Source organism: Loxodonta africana, chromosome 2 (assembly GCF_030014295.1).
Source record: "Loxodonta africana isolate mLoxAfr1 chromosome 2, mLoxAfr1.hap2, whole genome shotgun sequence".
NCBI lineage: Eukaryota > Metazoa > Chordata > Mammalia > Proboscidea > Elephantidae > Loxodonta > Loxodonta africana.
The window spans coordinates 117,364,318-117,388,948 of NC_087343.1; positions in this window are offsets into that span (position 1 = coordinate 117,364,318).

Sequence of the window (24,631 nt, forward strand, 5' to 3'; positions counted from 1 at the left end):
ACACAGAAAGAAACAATCTTTGGTGGTTATGAGGGAGGTGAGGGGTGGGAGGGGAAATCACAAACTAGAGAGTGGATAAACAGTAACTTTGGTAAAGGGAAAGACAGTACACATTACTGGGGAAGTCAGTACAGTAAGACTAAGACAAAGTCATAGAAACCTCATAGAAACATTCAAACACCCTGAAGGACCAAGTTACTGGGCTAAGGGCAGGGGACTGTGGTCTCGGGGGAACATTTAGGTCAATTGGCATAACACAGTTTATAAAAAAAAGTGTTCTACATCTGACTTTGGTAAGTAGCGCCTGGGGTCTTAAAAGCCTGTGAGCAGCCATCTAAGATACATCTACTGGTCCCATTCTGTCTGGAGCAAAAGAAAATGAAGAAAACCAAAGACGCAAGGGAAATGTTAGTCCAAAGAACTAATGGACTACAAGCACTGCAGCCTTTACCAGCGTAAGCTCAGAAGAACTAGATGGCACTTGGGTACCACCACTGACTGCTCTGACAGGGATAACAATAGATGGTCCCACACAGAGCAGGAGAAAAATGTAGAAAATTCAAATTCACAAAAAAGACCAGATTTACTCATTTAACAGAGACTGGAGGAACCCAGAGACTATGGCCCCCAGACACTATGCTAACTCAGAACTGAAGTCACTCCCAAAGTTCCTCCTTCAGCCAAAGATTAACACATGTAAGAAATATGCTTCTTAGCTCAATCATGTAAATGAGACCAAATGGGCAATACCTGTCCAAGCAAAGATGAGAAGGCAGAAAAGGACAGGTAAACTGGGGAGATGGAAATGGGGAACCTGGGATGGAGAAAGGGAGAGTGCTGAAACAATGCAAGGATTGCAACCAATGTCACAAAAGAAATTATGTATAAATTGTTGAATGAGAGACTAATTTGCTATATAAACTTTCACCTAAAGAACAAGGAAAAAAAAAAAAAAGGAGTTCAATACTCATATCTCATCCCTCACTCCACACAGCAGGGTTACTCATCCTGCCCCACCACAGCAAAAAGACTTTATTATTTGGAGAGAATAAAACAGAGGATAATGAACAAGGGACATTGAAAATAGGGCGATTAAGTGATCATTTACCTACAAAATATTAAAACAGCCAGCTTCCAAGGATAACCAGTTATCAAGGGAAAACCCTGCTGACACCAAAGATACAAATCAAAACAAGGAAACAGAAAAAAGCTATTTGTAGGAAACAGACTCTGCAGGGAAAAGAAAATCCAAATATATATATATGTATATATATGTATGTGTGTATGTGTGTATATATATACATATAATTTATGTTCTTAGGTAAAAAAAAAAAAAAGGTGGTTACCTATATTGGAAAAGACCTTGCTTAAGCTGGGTGTTCAGATGCCCTATTTGAGAGAGTACTTTTCATGGTATAAAGTCATAATGGCGCATGTCTTTGTGTTGGCCAATTTCAAGTGAATGAAGCTGAGAAAAATCAGGCAGATAGCAAAGATACCAACAATAAACTTCTTCATGATACCAATAGACTGGTGCTCACCTAGGGCAGAAAAGTACAGACACATGGTGAATGTGATGGCAGGTTTTCTCCCTAAATAGTCACAACCTCAACATGCTTCCTCCAACCACATATCTTTATGTATTTAAAAAACACCTGTGAATCTTCCCAGGGAAGCCTAGTATCTTACGTTGGCTCAACGGTGAGAAAAATATTGATTGTGGACAAAAAAGAACTGAAATACAAAATTGATAAGTAAGAAAGTCAAGAAAAGTAAAACCAGAAAGAATCATCATTCTTTGATATGTAGTCTGTAAGCCAAAAAAAAAAAAAAAAAAAATGGCATGCCTGAACAAAGAGTTTTAATTCCACAAATTTATTTTGTTGTTGTTTCCAGATGCCATTGAATCTGCCTCCAACTCATGGAGACCCCAGTGTGTTACAGAGTAGAACTGCTCCGTAGGGGTTCTTTGCTGTACTCTTTATGGAAGCAGCTCACCAGACTTTTCTTCCAGGACACCACTGAGTGGGTTTGAACCACCAGCCTTTAGGTTGGCAGCCGATCACAAACTACTTGTGCCACCCAGGCTCCTTATTCACAAACATAAAACTCTCAAAATACATTCACTATGAGAATTAGGTCCTTCTTCCCAATTTGTCTTAGTCTAGATGCTCCGATGATACCTGTCCACCATGGGTGACCCTGCTGGTGTTTGAAGTACCACTGCCATAGCTTCCAGCATCACAACAAGACACAAGCTACCAAAGTGTGACAAAGGATAGACTAGGAAGAACCTGGCTATCTCCTTCTGAGAAAATTGGTCAGTGAAAACCTTATGAGTAGCAGCTGAACATTGTCTGGTATAGTGTCAGGAGATGAGGACCTCAGACTGGAAGGCACTCAAAATGTGACTGGGGAAGAGCTGTCTCCTCAAAGCGGAGTTGACCTTAATGACATGGATGGAATCGAGCTTTCAGGACCTTCATTTGCTGGTGTGGCACAACTCAAAATGAGAAGACACAACTGCAAACATCCATTAATAATCAGAACGTGGAATGTAGAAAGTATGAGTCTAGGAAAATTTGAAGTTGTCAAAAATGAAATGGAATGCATAAAAATCGATATCCTAGGCATTAGCGAGCTGAAATGAATGGTATTGGCCATTTTGAGTCAGATAATCATATGGTCTACTATGCCAGGAATGACAAATTGAAGGGGAAGAGCATCATATTCCTTGACAAACAGAACATTTCAAGATCTACCCTGAAATACAATGCTGTCAATAATAGTATAATATCCATATGCCTACAAGGAACAGCAATATGACTATTATTCAAATTTACGTACCAATGACTAATATCAAAGATGAAGAAATTAAAGATTTTTACAACTTTGCAGTCTAAAATTGATCAATGCAATCATCATGCATTGATAACTACTGGTGACTGAAATATGAAAGTTGGAAACAAGGAAGAAGCTATGGCCTTGGTGATAGAAATGACACTGTAGATTGTGTGATAGATTTTTGCAAGACCAATGACTTCTTCACTGGAAATTCCTCTTTTCAACAACATAACATACATGTGACCTCACTGGATGAAATACACAGAAATCAAATCAGCTACATCTGTAGAAAGAGACTATGGAAAAGGTCAATATCATCAGTCAGAACAAGGCCAGGGGCTGACTGTGGAACACAGTATCAATAGCTCATATGCGAGTTCATGTTGAAGCTGAAAAATTAAAACAAGTTCACAAGAGCCGAAGTACGACTGTGGGTATATTCCACCTGAATTTACAGACCATTTCAAGAATAGATTTGATGCATTGAAGCTAATGACCAAAGACCAGATGAGTTGTGGGATGACCTAAAAGACATCATACATGAAGAAAGCAAGTTATTAAAAAGACAGAAATGCAAAAAAAGACCCAAAAAAACAAAAAGGATGTCAGAAGAAACTCTGAAAGTTGCTCTTGAACATCGAGTAGCAAACGCAAATGGAAGAAATGATGAAGTAAAAAAGTCAAATAGAAGATTTCAAAGGACGCTTGAGCAGACAAAGTAAAGTATTATAATGAAATGTGCAAAGACCTAGAGTTAGAAAACCAAAAGGAAAGAACATTCATGGCATTTCTCAAGCTGAAAGAACTGAAGAAAAAATTCAAGCCTCGAGTTGCAATAATGAAGGCTTTTATGGGGATAATATTGAAAGACATAGGAAGCATCAAAAGAAGATGGAAGGAATACACAGTGTCACTGTACCAAAAAGAAAACGGTTGACGTTCAACCATTTCAGCAGGTAGCCTGTGACCAAGAACTGCTGATATTAAAGGAAGACGTGCAAGCTGCACTGAAGGCATTGACGAATGACAAGGCTCCAGAAATTGACAAAATACCAAATTGAGATGTTTCAACAAATAGATACAATGCCGAAAGCACTCACTTATCTAGGCCGAGAAATTTGGAAGACAGCTACCTGGCCAACTGACTGGAAGAGATCCATATACATGCCTATTCCAAAGATAGGAATTCAGATATTATAGAATTGGGAAATTATAGAGCAATACCATTAATATCACATGCAAGTAAAATTTTGCTGAGATAATTCAAAAACTTTTATATCAGCAGGAAACAGCCAGAAATTCATGCCAGAATCAGAAAAGGACATGGAATGAGGGATATCATTTCTGATGTCAGGTGAATCTTGGCTAAAGGCAGTGAATACCAGAAAGTTGCTTACCTGTGTCTCACTGACTTTGCAAAAGCATTCAGCTGTGTGGATCATAACAAATTATGGATAATATTGTAAAGAGTGGGAATTCCAGAACTTAACTGTGCTCATGCAGAACTTGTACATAGACCAAGAAGCAGTTTGTTCAAACAGATAAGGGGATACTGCACAGTTTAAAATCAGGAATGGTGTGAGTCAGGGTAGTATCTTTCATCATACTTATGCAATTGACTCGATGGCACTGGGTTACTGGGTTATGGTGAGCAAATAATCTGAGAAACTAGACTGTATTAAGAATATGGCATCAGGATTTGTGGAAGACTCATTAACAACCTGTGTTATGCAGACAACACAACCTTGCTTGCTGAAAGCGAAGAGGACTTGAAGCACTTACTGATGAAGATCAAAGACTACCTCCTTCAGTATGGATTGCACCTCAACATAAAGACAACAAAAATCCTCACAAGTAGACCAATAAGCAACATGAAGATAAACAGAGAAAATACTGACGTAGAGGATTTCATTTCACTTGGACCCATATTCAACAGTCATGGAAGCAGTAGTCAAGAAATCAAATGATGTACTGCATTAAGCAAATCTGTGCAAAAGACTTATTTAAAGTGTAAAAAAGCAAAGATGTCACTTTGACAACTAAGGTCCACCTGACCCAAGCCATGGTATTTTCGATCACCTCATATGCATGTGAAAGCTGGACAATGAATAAGGAAGACTAAAGAATTGATGTATTTGAGTTATAGTGTTGGCAAAGAATATTGAATATACCATGGACTGCCAGAAGAATGAACAAATCTCTCTTGAAAGAAGTGCAGTCAGAATGCTTTTTAAAAGTGAAGATGGCAAGACTAGGTCTCACATACTTTGGACATGTTATCAGGAGGGATCAGTCCCTACAGAAGGACATCATGCTTGGTAAAGAAGGGGGTCAGCGAAAAGGAGGAAGACCCTCAACTAGATGGACTGACACAGTGGCTGCAACAATGTCCTCAGGCACAACAACAATTGTGAGGATGCAGCAGGACCGGGCAGTGTTTCATTCTGTTGTACATAGGGTTGCTGTGAGTCAGAACTGATGCGACAGCACCTAACAACACCAAAAACATGAGAGTTTGAATTAACCCTTTACTGTAAATCAAGGTAAAAACAGTCCTTTGGGAATCAGTAAGGGAATTAATTTTTTTCAAAATGATAATCCTACAAACTGAGAATATCCAAATCCATTTTAAGTGAGAAGTATTTTCAGAAAAGAGAACGTTTTTAATTCTCCCCAAAATAGCAGGCCATCATTCCAACCCTCTTGGAGACCACAAACCTTGCTCTGTCATTTTTCCTCTTAAATAGATTTAACTGCTAAAAACCCAATTAATCTTGAATAAGTAATTTGGTTACTCAAAACCTCTGAGCCAAAAGAATCTATTAAGTTTAAAGGCTTAGGAAGTACTGGGGGGCATTAACTAAGAAAAACAAACAATTCTACTTTAGTTGGGTTAGGGCAGGCCAACTGAAAAGAAAGTTAAAAAATTAATTTTTGGGGATAAAATATCCTAGTAAGGTACTTCTCAAACATATGATTTGCAAAAGGTAGGTCCTAGTTATGGATAACTAGTATCCCAGTTTTAAAATCTGGCTTTCAAGAAGCACAATCTTCTGCCAAAGTTAGGAGACTGGACAGCCACCATCTGGCTCTACCTTTTATAACAGTGAGAACACAGTCTGTGTTGACAGCAACTCTCTGGGACATCAGTTCTACTCACAGAATTCTGAATTCTGTTTCATGTCCAAGGGATATTGTAACCCCTATGGAAATATACAATGTCAAAATATTAGTTTTAATCATTTCTTTGTAGGTCCTTGTCTTAAGACTGGGTTCTCTAGAGAAGCGAAACCAGTAAAGTATATAAATATAGAGAGAGAGAGAGAGAGAGAAAGAGATTCATATCAAAGAAATGGCTCACGGTGTTGTAGAGGCTGGAATGTCCCAAGTCCACAGGTTGGGAAAGAGGCTTCTCCTGATTTACGTAGCCACAGGGATTGGCAAACCCAAGATAGGCAGGCAAGACTGCAGGTAAGATGCTAGCTCAATTCCCAAGAACTGTAGGTCAGATGAATAGGAGCCAGCTGTAGGATCCAGAAGGAGCAAAAGCCTCCAAGCCCTGCCTGAACATCTGCCCACACTTGATGCAGGCCACATACCCAAGGAAACTTCCTTTCAACTGATTGACTGCTCATAGCAGATCCCATCACGGGAGTGATCACATATCAAATCTCAACAGGAAAGTGATCACAGCATTACACGACTGCCAAAACACTGAGAATCATGGCCCAGCCAAGCTGACACAATCTTAACCATCACAGTCTTCATTAGGTTTTTGTTTGCTCCAAAGAAAAATTTCAGGGTTTGTCTAATCACAAATTAGTTTGGGATTTCAATAAAAAGTACATGAGAAACAAACAAAAAAACAAGAAAATGGGAAAGATAGCAAATTTAAAAGTCTAAACATGGACGACTGGCTAGTTGTAGTTTTAGTCACATAAATATGTTTTTTGACATGGAAATATTTTTCACACAATATAGGTAGATTAAAAAAAATTATAAAAAGTAAATTCCTGTTTTCATTAGGTTTGCATGACTACAAGGTACAGTAACCCAGCCAAGCCAGTTCAATTAAATGAGGGTTATTTTAGCTACAAAGGAATTCTCATTGAAATCCAGAGATAGAAACCACAGTACAGCAGGGCATCAGGAGGGCAGGTGTAGAAATTGGGAAGCCATCAGACCCTGGGGCAATTCTCTTCATTGAATATACATATACATGCATAGAACAAAAAAACCAAACCCTTTGCTCAAGTTGATTCCAATCATAGCGACCCTATAAGATAGAGCAGAACTCCTTTATAGGGTTTCCAAGGAGCAGCTGGTGGATTCGAACTGCCAACCTTTTGGTTAGCAGCTGAGTTCTTAACCACGCGCCACCAGGGATCATATAGGAAGTACAAAATGAGCAAGTACTACTTTAATACTTTTATTCTAACTCTTCTACCTTGTTAGCTTTAGTTTTATAGAAAAATTTTAGTGATTGTATTTCTTTCAAAGAGTTTAAAAATTTAGCAAAGAGTTGAAAAAGAAAACTGTGACTCGAATTGAGAAAAGTAATAATGTTCTTACATGTCGTTGTTTTTGTTGAGTGCCATCAAGTCAGTTCTGACTCAGAGCGACCCTATGTACAATAGAATGAAACACTATCCGGTCCTGCGCCATTCTCAGTCATTGTTATGCTTAAGACTATTGTTGCAGCCACTGTGTCAATCCATCTCCCTCTGCTTTACCAAGCATGATGTCCTTCTCCAGGAACTGATCCCTCCTGACAACATGTCCGAAGTATGTAAGATGTAGTCTCGCCATCCTTACTTAAAAGGAACATTCTGGTTGTACTTCTTCCAAGACAGATTTGTTCATTCTTCTGGCAGTCCATGGTATATTCAATATTCCTCTCCAGCACCACAATCAAAGACATCAAGTCTTCGATCTTTATTCATTATCCAGCTTTCACATGTATCATCAGTTACTGGGCATTTGAGTTGTTTTCACTTTAGGTCTATTATAAATAATACTACTGTAAACATTTATGTATGAGGGTTTTGGGTTTTTTTTTGGCGTATATATGTTTTCAGTTCTCTCAGATATATATCTAGAAGTGAATTGTTGGGTCATATGGTGACTTCAAGTTTAACCTTTTGGGGCACTGCCAAACTGTTTTCCAAAGTGGCTGTATCATTTTACATTCACACCAGCAATATATGCGGGTTCTGATTTCTTCACATCCTTGTCAACACATGTTCTTATGTGTCTTTTTAACTATAACATTCCTAGTGGATGTGAAGTATTATCTCATTATGGTTTTGATTTGCATTTCCTTAGTGACTAATGATGTTTGAGCATCTTTTCATGTGCTTGTTGGCCATTTGTATATCTTCTTTGAAGAAATGTCTATTCAAATTTTTTGCCCATTTTTAAAATTGGATTATTTGTCTTTTTGCTACCAAGTTGTAATAACAGTTCTTTACATATTCTAGATACTAGACCCTTCACAGTACATGACTTGCAAATATTTTCTCGTATTCTGTGAATTGCATTTTCACTTTCTTGATAGCATCCTTTGATGCAGAAAAGTTTTTAACCTTGATGAAATTCAATTTATTTAGTTTTTCTTATGTGGCTTATATCTTTGGTGTCATAACTACAAAACTGTTGTTGAATCCAAGGTCACAAATTTTCAACCTATGTTTTCTTCTAAGGGTTTTATAGGTTTAGTCCTTATACTTAGGCCTTTGATCCACTTTGAGTTAATTTTTGTACATGGTGTGAGGCAAGGGCTCAAACTTTATTCTTTTGCATGTGGCTATACCATTGTCCAAGCACATTTTGTTGAAAAGACTATTTTCCCTGAGTGAATATGCTTATTTAAAAATAGCATTTATATTTGTCTTAATTTGAGAATATACTTTCAATTTTTTTATTACACATCAAAGGTTTAGAAAAATAACAGCGTTATTTGTTGAGCAACCACTATGTCTTGGTGCTAGTTTCTTTTTGTATTTATTAAGCAACTTCCATATGGCTCTGTTCTGGGCCTTGATTACTACAACAGGAATTCAGAGTGTCTGGAAATCAATATAGAATATCTATCTTCATGGGGCTTACATTCCACCAGGGAACATAAATAAATATGTAGTATAATGAGAAATTAAAATTTTCTGTGAACAAAAGAGTAGACAGGTTAAATACACCAAGCAAACAATCATTAACTACAGAGAAAACAAAAAGGAAAGAAAAATAATCAGAGCTTACTATATATTTCAGCTACAAATAGCATTTACATGATTGTAATAAAGTAAACCCTGCTATTAATCTAACAAAAAATTATGATACAACCATAATAGGAGAATGGGGTAAAGGATATAAAACATGCATTGTAGGGAAAGAAGAGGAAAATGAGCAAAATCCTCATCTTCCATAGTGGGAAGGCAATGCATAATGTCTAAAATAAATGTCAAATGGTAGAAATTCAACCATTATTTTGATTCATGGAGATAGATACCAAAATATTCATCCAAGAGTTGAAATTTCTTGTCTCTTGGAGAGGGAAATGCTGGACTTGGGATGGGGAACTACTGCTTTTCTCTACAAATATTATAGAACTATTTGGCTCTAAACAACGTGCATAGAAATCTCAGGTTTTATTAGTTAAAAATAGTGAAACAAAGATGAAAAAGTATACAGTCCAGAAAAATAGAACTAATAATAAATGCAGAGATGTATATTTAAAAAAAGAGGATATAGAATTATTTTTTTAAGCCTATAGTAGAAATTTTTTAAAATTCTGTCATTATATATAGAGAGAGAAAAAGAGACAAGAAAGAAGTGAATAAGGATCATGTAGGTATCAATGAATCATTGTAACAGGACTTCCAAATCTTATTTGCAAAACAATTTAAAACAGAATTGAATAAGAATCTGGATATATATACAGAGAGAAACAGACACAGGGAAAGACAGACAGACAGTGAGCTTATGATAATAGCTCTTTTCAAAATATAGTCTGAGAATGTTATAAACTATTTCATACATCCAAAATGGTAAATGAATATGGTGCATATCCAAGCATAAAAGGATCTAAAGAGTGTTAAATAAACACATCAACAAGTTATTTCAAATGGAGATCTAAGATATATTGTTGAAAACAAAGACGGGCATGGTGGGTGGAAAAGTGAATAAGGAGCAAATCAAATGTGTAATTTAAATAAAAGGCAATTGTGACTCTGGTCATTATCATCTGGTTGTTCTTCTGTCAACAGATTAAAAAGTTATGGTACAGCTGTTGAAAGAGAAAAGTTATAACCAGAGCAAAGAGGAGCTGTGCAGAACATAAAGTATAAATCTGCAGAGAGAGCACATCCTTCCAGAAAAACTACCAGGGAGGAGAGACGGAGAGTGCTGCAGAACTGATGGATGTAGGTGCCAATAGATCGTTGTATCTGGAACTTCCAAATCTTATTTGCAGAGCTAATTTAAAACAGGCTTGAATAAGAATCCAGTTATATTAAAAATGCTTGGGTGATTATAAACAATGGGCAAATGATTAATGATAGTATAATTAACTCTAGGGAAATGTGTAGTGGGGTGTTGCAAAGGTCCATGTTGGGTCTGGTCTAGTTTAATGCCTTTAACGAACTGGAAAAGGAAGTGAATAGAATCTATAGATGCTATTCAATTTTCCACTGAGTTCATGGCCCTAAATAGAACGTTTTCCTGGCATAGTATGGATGGCACTCAATATGGCCTAGAAAAGGATGGATTACAATCTCTAGTCCTTCACCCTTGAATGCTTGCCTTGTATATTAGAATTAATATTCTTTTCACCTGGCCCATTTTGCAAGTCCCAGCTTTCTCTGAAATATTTTTCCTTCGATTCGCTTTCCTATACTTTCTGTTGAAAGAACATATGAAATGGCTTTCTCCTGTCCTATATGTCAGTTACAATTATTCTCTCTGTGCCTGAATTTATGCTCTGGTTTCTTGTATGCATTTAGCATACAAGTCTACTATAAAATTAGTTTAAATCTGATCACCTTGTCCTAGCAGTTGAACAGTCAACCTGTATATATACATGTATATATAGAAGTTGTATATTTTTTATCTAAATATTCATATGACCCTTTCAAAATTTGATTCTTTAAAATCTCTCCCTTAATGACTGAGCTAAACTATGCCATGTTATCTCTTAAAAAGACACTCTGTACTTTGCTATCCAATTAGGAAACTTCATTTTTCTCAGTGAGATTATGCTCACTCAGTATTTCTACGTTAGTTCCTCAAGAGAAGTTACTATCTCAATTCTACTTTCTTTTTGCTCTTGATGGCTTATTGAGCAAGCCTATTTCATCAAAATGTTCTAGGCATTTAAAAGTAATGAAAGTGTCTCGCTTATCCATGCAGTGGGGATTCAGGTGGGCAGGAAACTCACTATTAATACAAGGGTTTCGTTTCAGTCAGCAATTTCAACCAAAGTCAACTTTTTTCACAGTGGATGAACATAGAAGAAAAAGTGATATTTGATTTTCATATTTGCCTTCTTTTTGTCCTCTTTATTTGGGGGACTAGGAAGGGAAGAGTTAAGATTAGAAGAGCAAACAAATTGACAGTTGATTATAATATAAACAAGTAGTCAGTTAACCCTAATTGCCAAAAATCCTGATGCTGTAAAACTAAGAGCATAAAAATTAGAAATTAGAGCAAAATGATGGACTAAGCATACGCATTTCCTTCCCTTCCTACTCAAATAAAAAGACCAAAAATATATTTTACAATGAATAGATCTTTAATAGACAAAAAAAAAAAAAAGCCAAATAAATATGTTACCAACAGATCAAAAATTGTAATAAATTCCTGAAAGACAGAAAGCAGTGGGACGAGAATGGAGAACAATCCTCAAACACACACACACACACACCAACTTCAGAAGACAGACCCAGAAAAACTTTAAGCTCAGACTGAACGAATGGCAAGCTCAGGAGGGGGTCCTGGGGCAGCTGTCAGGAAAATTAATTAAGGAAATGGATGCAGAATAGCAGGACCAAACCACCAACTCAATCCACCTGAGTAATAGGTTGCAGCAATAGTTGATCATGGGATAAAACACAAAAACTGAATTATAAGGAAAGTGAACTACCTACCTGAAGAAGGCTCCTGGTTGAGTGTAGGAAATTAAGAGAAGAAAAACAGACTTTATGATTACTGGATGTTATGGACTGAAATGATTTGTTGAAGTTCTAACCTCTGTACTATGAATGTGATCCTGTTTGGAAACAGTTTTTCTTTTGTTATGTTAATGAAGTCATACTGGAGTCTGGTGGGTTCTAAACCTAATCCCTCTGAGTGGTGTCCTATAAAAGGAAATACAAGCACAGACAGACACACACACACACACACACGGAAGACACACCACATGATGACAGGGACAGATGCATCTACAAACTCTAGAATGCTGATGATTTCCAGCAGCTACTAAAAGCTAAAAGAAACAAGGAAGGAACTTCCCCTAGAGCTCACACCCTGAATCTGGACTTCTAGCCTCCAGAACTGTGAGTAAATACATTTCTCTTCTTTAAAGCCAATGACTTGTGCTATTTTTTGTTACCTCAACACTAAGGAGCTAGTGGCTATCCATTAAAAAAGCCCGTAGAATACAAAGAGCTTATTTACCCTGGAAAAAAAAAATGTCCTAAAGGCCTTCATGCCTAGTGTAAAACCTCCTTGTTTTGAGTAACTTGTAAAACCAATCAATACATCTCTGCCCCCACTCCATTTTGCCAGTTTTCAGTTAGCTGTCTTGTAGGAGAAATAGCAAGCCTGCAGAGGAAAGAGATTTAGATGTATGGAAAGAAACCTATGCTGCCTGCAGTAGGCAGAATTCTAAGATGGACCCCAAGATTCCCACCCAGTTGATGTACATATCCTATATAATCCCTTTGCCTTGAGTATGAGAGGGACCCTTGAATATGATGATTTCATTCCTGAGATTCGGTTGCTAGTAATTTGATATTGAGTTAATCAAAAGGGGGCATTGGTGGTTCACTGGTAGAATTCTACCTTTCACGTGGGGGACCTGGATTCTATTCCCAGTCAATGCACCTCATGTACAGTCACCACCCGTCTGTCATTACAAGCTTTTGCTTTGCTGTGATGCTGAACAGGTTTCAGCAGAGCTTCCAGACTAGGATGGACTAGGAAGAAAGGCCTGGCAGTTTATTTCTGAGAATCAGCCAGTGAAAACCCTATGGATCACAACAGTCTGATCCTGTTGTGAATGGACTCACCATGAGTCAGGGGCTTACTTGACAGCAGTTAACAACAGGTCTGAACTAATCATGGGAGTGTGTGTAAGAAGTCAGAGAGATTTAAAGCAGCAGAGATGCTCTCTGCTAGCCTTGAAGAAGCAAACAATCATGTTGTGAACTGCCTATGGCTAGGATTTGAGGGAGGCCTTTGGAAGCTAAGAGTGGCCCCAGCCAGAAGCCAGCAAGAGTATAAGGACTTTAGTCCTGAAACTGCAAGGAACTAAATTCTACCAACAATCAGTGAGCTTTGAAGAAGAAGCTGAGCCTCAGCTGAACTCACAGTTCTGGGTGACACCTTCAATTCAGCCTGGTAGGATCCAGAGTAGTGCATCCAAACCAAAAAAATACTCATTGCCCTCGATTCGATTCCAACTCATAGTGACCCTATAAGACAGAGTAGGGTTTCCAAGGAGTGGCTGGTAGGTTCAAATTGCTGCCCTTTTGGTTAGCAGTCAAGCTCTTAACCACTGGACTATCCGTGCTCCAGTAGTGCATCCAGAGAACCCATACTGAGATTAATACATTTGTGCTGTTTTGGGCTGCTAAATTTGTGGTAATTTGTTACGCAGAAATAAAAATTAATATAGCACCTACTCAATTATTTGATCTAGTTCTTTCATTTATAAATGTAGACTGACAACCAAGGACACAAAATCCATAAGCAAGAAGGGCCAAGATGAATAAAGAGAACAAATGACTCCTAAGAAAGCAGATATAATTCAGAGGGCAGAAAAGAACTATTAAAAACACAAATGAAAAACCTTATTAGCATTCTCAGAAAGAATGGAAAAGATCTTCCATCCATAAAACAAGAGAAGGTTGCCTTTAAAAAGATGCAAAAAACTTTATTTTAAATTAAAAACATAATTGTAATTTGGGAAAAATCACTAGAAGGGCTTAATAATAAGATGAGTCAGGCTGAAAACAAAATTAGTGATCTACCCAGACAACCAGTGCCGTCGAGTCAATTCAAGATCAAATTTAGAAAAATTTTCAGAACACAAAGAAAAAGAAGACAGAATTGGGGGGCGGGGGCAAGAAAGGGGAGAAAGTGAAAGTGAGGGCAGAAAAATTAAGACACATGGAAAATTATTCCAGAAATTTCAACTTCGGTCAAGTTGCAGAAGGTAGAAAATAGTGGGAGGAACTAATAAATTAATAGAAGAAAATTTTCCTGAGGAGGAGAAAGACATGAGCCTTTACAATAAAAGAGCCTACTAATTATCAAGCAAGAGTAAATAAAGACCCACAAATAATGACTATTTCTACATCGAGAGGATAAAACAAAAATATAAAAACTCTTCCAAAGAGAAGAAAATAGGCTATCGACAAAGGGACCATAATCACATTGATATAAAACATTTCATTAGCAGCCCTGGTAGCAAATAGAAAATGGAGCAAAATCTGCAAAGTGATGAAGAAAAATTATTTTGAACTTAGAATTATATACTCAGCCCAATTAGCATTCAAGAACAAGGGACAATTAAGAACATTTTCAAATATAATATGACTCAGGAAGTTCATCTGCCATAAATACTCTTTAGATGAGATTCTAGAAAATGTATTCTAGCAAACACACAACAAAAATTAACCCAAGGTAAAAATGTAGTTACAAGAAATAGTGAGGAGCAGAGAAATCAATGCAACTTATAGGTAGGTCTAAAAGATTGTTTTTCCGTAATGGCAAGAAAAAAGAAGAAAGAAGGGAAAGGAAAGGAATGGAAGGAAAAGGAAAAGATGGAGGAAAATAAGGATGGGAGCCATACTTGCAGCCATTGTTAACACAGGAGTTGGGTGGAACACACAGAAAGAAGAGCTAAGCTAAGAGAGCTGCTAAGTTTGACTTGTTAGGTCTGATAACTGATAAATTCTGTATGTTATGAAGAAGGAAGAAGATGAGGAGGAAAAGAGTAAGGAGAAGTTAAAATATGTCCATTAAATATATAAAAACAATCTCTAGAAGACTAGAAGCTGTGTGACTGACTTTCAGGTTTTCAGTGGAAATGTTAGAGGAGAAAACAAAAATTCAGTAAGTGGTAGGAATATGAAAAAATAATTTAAAAGCATGGTAAATAGAAATAATGTGAAACGAAAGTAGTAAGTCCAAACATAATACAAAAAAAAAAAAAAAAAAGCGGATGGATTAAATTTCAAATAAAATACCCTAAGGTATAAAATCCGACTACATCCTATTTGTTGTAGTTATTTGCCATTGACTCAGTTTTGACTCATACCAAACCTATGTACAACAGAACAAAAAATTGCCCAGCCCTATGTCATCTGTCATCCTCACAATCGTTGCTACGTTTGAGCCCATTGTTGCAGTCATGTGTCAGCTTCCACAGCCTGTGAGCCAGCCACCTGTCATCTGACCTGCCAATCTTGAGTTTGTCAGCTCCTGCAGCTACATGAGTCAGGAGAAGACCCCAGCCTGATGCTTGACCCATGGACTTGGAACTTGCCAGCTTCTACAACTGCGTGAGCCATCTCCTTGAGATAAAACTCTCTTGCTCTCTCTTTATATATGGCTTTGCCTGTTTAGAGAGCCCAGCCTAACACAGTGACATCTTTACTTTTTAACACTTTAAAGAGGTCTTTAGCAGCAGATTTGCCCATTGCAATTCATCGTTTTATTTCTGGATTGCTGCTTCCATGGGCATTGATTATGGGGAGTTTACTTGGGGCTGTGGCCAGCATCCAATATATATATGAATGTTTTGACAAAGCTTGCTTGCTTGCTCTGGATCCTAAATCTGGCAGCTTGTCCTCACTTGACCTCTAGTTCCTGGGATTTGAGCCAGTTAACTATCTTCTTACCTGTCCATCTTGGATTCTTTGGCCTCCACAGCCTGTGAGCTAACAGTCTGCCAACTTACCTGATGATCTTGGATTCATCAGCCTATGCAGCCCCTGAGCCAGATACCTACTGTCTGACCTGAGGATCTTGGGTTAGTCAGTCCCTGCAGCTATGTATATCAGGAGAAGCCTCTAGCCTAAAGCCTGACCCACAGACTTGGGACTTACCAGCCTCTAGGACTTCCATTTTCTTGAGATAAATCTCTCTCTGAATTGGTTTTTGGGGGAGAGATAAGGATTATGATCTTTCACTTTGTATTCTTGTGTATTGTGTGTGTTTCAAATAAGGAGAATATATTTGTGATTAACTTGTAAGCATTAATAATCAAAATATTTAAAGAAAAACACTGCTCTAAACAGGCTATATTTCCTCTCAGAGGTTAATTTTAATTAAACTCAAGACATATGTGCACAGAAAACCACACACTATCTTCCAAATTAATTAATACCCAAGTGAATTAAATTAAGAAAGGTGTTATATCAATTTTTTCTATGCCATGACTGGACATTAAAACAATTGCCAAGAAATCTCCCCCAGAAATTGCATATTCTGATTGAGAAAAAAAATCCAGGAAACAGAGCAAGGGGCATCCTGCTAGACTTCATGAACTCTGGTAGATGAGAGATGGGGGAGGAATGAAAAGGGGACTGAGATATTTAGGAATGATGGAAAAGGTGAATTGTGCGTTGAACTACAGGTAGGGAGACACCTACACTTTAGTAATGTTGTCCAAATGCATTTATTTTTTATTCTGATTTGAGGATCCACCCCACGGGTGAGCCGTGACTCCACTTAAGGAGCCCAAGACTAATTCCCAAAGGCATTAGTGTCACAGCAGTTCAGCAGAGTCACAAAACGCCTATTTGAAATGACAGGCAATAGGTGACTGAGTCCTTCTCTGTTACCTTTCAAAATCAATTATGCGTGTGAATCCGATCAAGCAAAGCTTAGACTCAACACCAGCTCACAGTTACTTATTGAGAAACTCCTATATGACAGGCCCCATGCTAGGCACTTTCACATACTACCTCATTTATTCCTGTAAAACAACAAGCAAATTAGTTAAGTGTTAGAAAATAACTATGTTTACTACTATTAAAATATGAAGTAAACCTGAAGATGAGAAAAGGCAGTTTAAAATCCTCTATCCCAAATTCATAGTCAGAGATTTGATGATTATCTTAAAGACTGAATGGTTTGAATGCTGAGATATCTGAATTTATAGCTTAGTTTTATTCCTTTTTTGAGCCTAAACCTAACAGTCCTCAAACTTTAAAATTGCTCCATGGAGTTACATACACAAAACTGTTTCAGGAATTTTCAAAGACTATTTTGACTATAGAGGATTTCTCACTTAAACAAATGACTTTAGAACCCAACACTGCTTGAGCATGTGACTCTGCTGGGTATAAAAGACTTGGGATTGATATCCATATTTTTGAATTTAGATACTCCTATACTTATTTATGGAAACTCTGGTGGGGTAGTGGTTAAGTGCTATGGCTGTTAACCAAGAGGTCGGCAGTTCGAATCCACTAGGCGCTCCTTGGAAACTCTATGGGGCAATTCTACTCTGCCCTGTAGGTTTGCTACGAGTTGGAATCAACTCAATGGCAGTGGGTTTATACTTGTTTATAGGTTAGATTCTGAAGTCTGATCCTATGTGACATGTATATGAACATCTGTATGAAGTTAACATCACTTTGGTTTCCATCATAATTATGCAACTCTTTTCTAAGCACATCTGATACTCCTAGGATTTTGCACTTATTGTACTTGAGAGGACTGGTAACAGATTTTAAAACAAAGCACAAGCACAACAAAAATGCCATGAGCTAAAAAATAACACTACACTTGTGACTAACGTAACCACACAACTGCTGAAGCTATCAGTCTGCAGAGGGAGCTGAGGTGACACTCTTGCACAGGCATGCAGCTTTGTTTGTATAACACCAAATTCCTAACTTGAATGTTATTCTTTATTCCCAACATATCATGTCGGAGGCAAATTTGCTTTGTTAAACAAAGGAAGGGGATTTCATTGTATTAATTGCCTTTTCCTATTTATGTCAACTGAAAAAGAAGCAGCCATGTAGATGGATACTGAGATATTAACACAATTTACTCTATTGATCTCTATCCATCACTTTAATTGTTGTTACCACCCAGTAGTGAGGTGGGGAAAATGGCTGTTTATCCCAAATTCTTGCAAACTGTTCCCTTAGAACTGATAACCCTTCTCATACCATCTCCTTTCTACAGAATCAAAGCCTCTTTTCAAATTTACTATCCCTGACAGGAGCAGATGACCCAGTAAAAGAGGTAAGCATGGGCTTACTTACTAATCTGTAGTGAACAATTTCACATGGGTTTCACCACATCAAATATAATCCACCCTATTGCATAATCCACCCCTGGATACAGGGCACACCCCCAAGGAAACTCCTCTTCCAACTGATTGGCTGCTAGCATCAGATCACAAAATGGAGGATGATGACATAATATCTACCAAACCACTGAGAATCACGGCCTAGCCAAGTGGACACATAACCTTAACCACCACAGAAGAATACCTGAAACATATGGATGCACAATAGCGATGTAATAAAGGAAGAAAGGAAAAGAGGGAGGGAGAGAGGAAGAAATTAATTAATGTCTATTAAATTATTATCTAGCAATTTTCATTCCTTGTACTTTTATACAAGCAAAAATTTTATTTGAAAAAAGAGGCAGGAGAACTGTAGTTCTCTGTATATAACTTTCGGGCCCACGCCTCCCCCCAGCCTCGGACCCTCGGGCCAAAAAAAAAAAAATTTTTTTTTCTTTTCTATATAACTTTTGTTTTCAAGAAGCTTTTGATCTTTCAAGACAGTTGTCATTCTCATCAGAAAAAAGATAAGAACTTTTCTAAAATGAATTTGCACTCAAGTAAAGAAGTGAAAATAAGAACATTTGGGTGTATGTATCTGTGTTCCTGTGTGCGTGTGTTTGAGGATAAACTAGAAACTATAGGGACTAATTTCCTTCAAGTGATAGATGAGAAGAGAATGGAAGGAATAGAGGAGTGAGTGAGCCCTCCTGATTATACCTTTTAATATAATTTTGATTTTTGAACCAAGTAACTGTCTCATATATTTTAAATAAAATTAAATCAACAAGGATTAAAAAAAAAAACCTTAAATTGAATAAAAACAAATAAGGACATCATTGTTGAGAGCATCCCACTACCAAGACCCAGGGAAATTGGGCATGCCTAGGACTGAGGCTAAACCATGATTATCCATCAACCTCCTACAACCAGGCAAACAGGTATCACTGTAATCAGTAACAGCAGTCTTCTGTGAGGGAAGGGTAAAGGATTGGAGAAATATCATCTCTGAGGAACAGATAAACAGAAAGCTGAGGGTGGAAGACGAACATTGAGAAAAACTCTCTGCAACTCAGCCCCTATCCTAGGTACAAGGTAATGATAAAGGAATTTGAAGCTATTGGAACACCAGGAATAACTATAACAACAAAACCTAAACTCAGTTCAACTCCTGACTATATTGACTTAACTTTCTGTACTACAAACTTAACAGAAGAGGCATGCTGATTTGCAGGTATATTTACCTCTATTTACCTGCTATTTACCTCAGTCCTGATGGCCCTACACAAAATGACAAGCTTTCAAACAAAAATTACAAGGAACATAAAAATAAGCAAAAAAAAAAAAAAGAATAAAAAAACAATGGTAAGAGACAAAGAAATCAACAGGACCAGACTCTCATAGAACCCAGATTTGAATCTGTCAGAGAATTTAAAATAAGTATAATTAATATATTAAAGGCATTACTGAAAAATGTAGGAGCCCTAGTGGTGCAATGGTTAAGTGCTTGGCTGCTAACTGAAAGGTTGGTGCTTTGAACCCACCAGCTGTTTCTTCGGAGAAAAGACCTGGTAATCTGGTCCTGTAAAGATTATACTATAGGAAACCCAGTGGGGCAGTTCTGTGTCCTACAGGCTCACTATGAGTTGGAATTGACTCAACAGCACACAAGAACAAGGTGATGTCTTTGCTTTTTAACACTTTAACAAGGTCTTTTGCACTGGATTTGCTCAATGCAATACGTCTTTTGATTTCTTGACTGTGGCTTCCATGGGCATTGAGGAGCTCTGGTGGTACCGTGGCTAAATGCTTGGCTGCGAACCAAAAGGCCAAGTTTGAATCCACCAGCCACTCTGGGAGAAAGACTTGGTAGTCTGCTTCTATAAAGATTACAGCCTTGGAAACCCTATGGGGCAGTTTTACTAAAAAAATCAGAGAATATTATGAATACCTTTACACCCGTAAGTTTGACAACTTAGTCATTTGGATATATTTATTAAGACACAAACTCTCAACACTCATTCAATAAGTAATTAATAACCTAAATAGTCCTATATCAATTTTAAAAAACGAGTCCCTAGTTAAAAACCTTCCAACAAAGAAATCTCGAGGCCCACATAGCTTCCCTGGAAAATTCTACCAAATATTTGAGGAAGAAATAATACCAATTCTAAACAAACTCATTAAATTGATAATTTCTCTTATAAAGATCAGCACAAACCTGGTTCCTATGAGGCAGAGGTTAAACATGTCCCAAATATTCAACTTTTCTAAGCTGCTGTACCATTTCACCATCTCTAACATCAACTACTCCCTTCTCCCTCATTATTCTCCTTCCCATTTTTAAGTTGCCGAATTCACTGCAACTTTTCACAGAACTCACAAACCATATAAAGGAAATGGTTAATGTGGTTATGGAGGCTGGCAAGTCTTAAATTCACAAGTTAGGTGCAGGCTTCTCCCTGGCCCTCAGTCTCTGTCCAAAGGCAGCCAGCTTTCGCGCCTTGTGGGGCCACTGCGCCATCTTCTGCAGGTCTCTCCTGTGGGTCTCCCATGCTGGTGGTAGTGGGCTCTTCTTTTCTCTGGAATCTCTTTTGAGGCAAAACTGACCAATTCCCTTGGTGGGCCACAATTATCTTATTTGCACAGCCCAACCTAATCACCTGAGTGGAAGTTACAAGACCATGATGAGAAAGGCCATACTAAGTAATTCATTACACTGCATCCATCCATAAAATGAAAAAGACAGATCACTCCCTACACATTTAATGAGACCAGCCTTACCATGATACCAAAACTAGACCAAGACAATACAAGAAAAAAAAAATCCACACAACCCACATGAACGTAAATTCAGAAACCCTCAACAAAACATTAAAATCAAAACTAGTAATGTATTAAAAAGGATAATACTTCATGGCCAAACACAAAAGCAAAATCCTTACAATATTAAGTGCTAACAAGGATGTGGAACAGCTAGAACTCTCAGACACCAGTGGTGGGAATTCAAAATGTTGCAGTCACTTTGGAAAATAATTTGGCCGTTTCTTATAAAGTTAAACATATATCTACCAAATGATGCAGTGTTATGGATTAGATTGTGTCCCCGAAAATAAGTGTTGGAAATCTAACCCCTATACCTGTGGATATAACCCTATTTGAAAATAGACCTGTCTTTGTTATGTTAATCAGATCATACCTGAGTAGGGCGAGTTCTAAATCTAATCACTTCTGAGTCATAAAAAGAGCAAATTGTACCCAGAAATGTGCACACACAGAGGGAAGAGAAAGACAGATGGCATGTGAGGATTGTCTACAAGCCAGGAAACCAGGGAATGCCCAGGACTACCTACAAGGAAGGAATCAACATGGCTAAGACCCTGATTTGGACTTTTAGCCTCTAGAATTGTGAGAAAGTACACTTCTGTTCTTTAAAGCTACCTACTTATGGTATTTCCATAACAGCAGCATTAGGAAACTAAGACACCCAGCAATCCCACTTCTATGAATTAGCCAAATGAAATTATGACTTTTTTTCCACACAATAGCCATTTCCATATGTTTAAAGCAGCTTTATTCATAATCACTAAAAACTGGTAACAGCCCAAATGTTCTCCAGCTGCCAAATGGATGAAGTCCACACAATGAAATGCTATTTAGCAATGAAAAGGAGTCAACTACTGAAACATTCATCCAAAAAATGGATCTCAAGTGTATTATGCTAAGATAAAGAAATCAGGCTGAAGAGGTTACCTATTGTATGATTTCATTTATATGACATTCTGGAACTGCCAAAACTACAGGGTCAGAAACAGATGAGTGGTTATTGAAGGCAGAAGGTGGAAAGTAGTTGACTACAAAGGGGTACAAGAGAATCTGAGGGAAGGATGGAGTCCTCTGCATCTTGATTGTTGTGGTAGTTACATGACAGCATGCATTTTTGAAATCTTATGGCACTGTACACTTAAAAGGATGAATTTACTATAAATAAATGGTATTTTTATTTAAAAAATGGAGCCTTGGTAGCACACTGGTTAAGAGCTTGGTTGCTAACCAAAAGGTTGGCAGTTTGAATCTACCAGCTGTTCCTTGGAAACCCTAGGGGACAATTCTACTGTGACCTACAGGGTCCCTATGAGTTGGGGTCGACTTGACAGCAATGGGTAATTTTTAAAAAATGAGTCCATAGGGATACTTTTTAAAAAAGATGGTGAGGGCAAAGCCAGATAATTTATAGATAAGGAATAAGATAAATACAAAATCATCATTTAAAAAATTGATTCAGGTAAGATTAATCAAAGAATGTTAGAACTGCTGAGTGAAAAATTGATGGGAATGGGACATTCACATAATCTCAAAATTTCATTTCCAAGGTAATTATAAAAGCAATCAGGTACCTTTACAAACCAGAAATCTGCCTTTTCATCATCAATAACAGGACAAATGGACACAGCATCCTTTCCTGCATTGTACTTCCGGGTCACCTTTGTCATAGATCAGGTGGCCACATACGCTTAGGCATATTTCCAGACTCTTCTATATTCCATTGGTCTATTTGTCTATCCTTGAACCACTACTATAATGCTATAATTACTATAGCTTTATAATGGTACCTGGTATTTGGTAATATAAACCCACCAACTTTGTTCTTCTTCAAGATTGCCTTATCTATCTTTTTGCATTTCCATATAAGTTTTCAAATTTGATTGTCAATTTCAAACATCTTGCTTGGATTATGATTGAACTATGATTTTATTCTTAAAGATAATGTTCTCCTTCTCTTACGTATTTTTTTAAATGAAATAACTGGTGAACCTCTTTGAATATGTTTTCCCTTAGCAGAGACTTGTAAAATTTAAGGAGTTCTTAACCCTGCTCAATTAAAATATAACTACCCTAAAAATAGATATTATTCAAGTAAAACCTCATCAATCCATATTAATCCTAACCTTAATTCTCCACTCTGAGTCCAGTAATTTCATAACACAGGATAGTCAAGGCAAAGAATGGTAAGCGAGAAAATAGAAATCAGATTTCAGAGTTCTCATGAAACTTGCTAAAATCAGACATCTTTGCAATTCCAATCAATACGTTTCACTACCCTTCACTTTGCTCTTTACACTCATGTTGAAAAGACACAAAAGTGGAGCCATGTCTCAACATTATCGCACATTATGCAGGTCGTGGCTGCTGTCAACTCCTCTGAGGAGAAGCCTCTCAGCCTGCAGCACTGTTGTGCATTGTCATGGTCTGCCTATCTTCACTCTGTCTTTCCTCTTCATTTTCACATTCCACTTGTGGCTCCTGAGTTTGCTCTGTATCATTTCAGTGTTGTCTCTGAGTGACAAATGAATGTTCAATCTTCTTTCTTTTCACGGGATTGTTATAGTCTCTAAAAATCAAGACATGCTACAATATCCTTGTGAAACCAATGACAACACTGTCAAGCCAAAGAGGATTTCTTTAACAATGGAATAAAGAAAATATATCTTTGTCAACAGGCTTCTCTGTCCATTAGATTGAGAATTTTATGCCAGCCACATTTAAAATCTTGTATATTAATACTAATCAGTTTTATTAACATTCAGACATGTTCACAACTGTTGTAGCAGCTGAATGCCTGTAAGTTAAATTGATCTGAGTTCTTAGATACCCATTAACAGCACTGCTTCCTGTTTCAGTAAAGGAGTACAGTTGTTTGGGGGTGTTTATGAAATGACATCTATTTGATTTATAGTGACCTTGACTAGGAAGGTTCTGTGTGTTAGAATGTAAATAATCACCTCCCACACTGATTGCCAAATAGCAGCAGTGTGTTCCCATTTTCAAATCATAAGAGACTACAAAGGTCTGGAAACACAACAAATACCAAGTTGGAGGCTGTCAGCCTAGAGCAGTTACATTAGGGGAGAGAGTGCCCAGACTTGTTTTATCTGGGTAACCACCAGGGCACAAAGAGGTCTGTGGGATAATGTAGTTAAGAATCCTCAGGAGATTTTCTAAACTCAAAAGAAGGAGAAAAATCAGGCTCAATATGCTTGGCAATCTGTTCTCAGGTACTTTTTAGCCCTAAAGAACTTTAGTGTCTGAAGGGCCCTGTATTGATTTGAGATAGTCAATCAAAGCAAATTCCAGAGCTGTAGAAGAAAGCAAATACTGCCTTTGGGTTTCTACTCCAAATGGGACTCAGAGTTGCAAAGATTTGCTGAAACTGACCTGGCTGCAGACCCCAGGGGCATGACCCCTTTCTCTGATTCT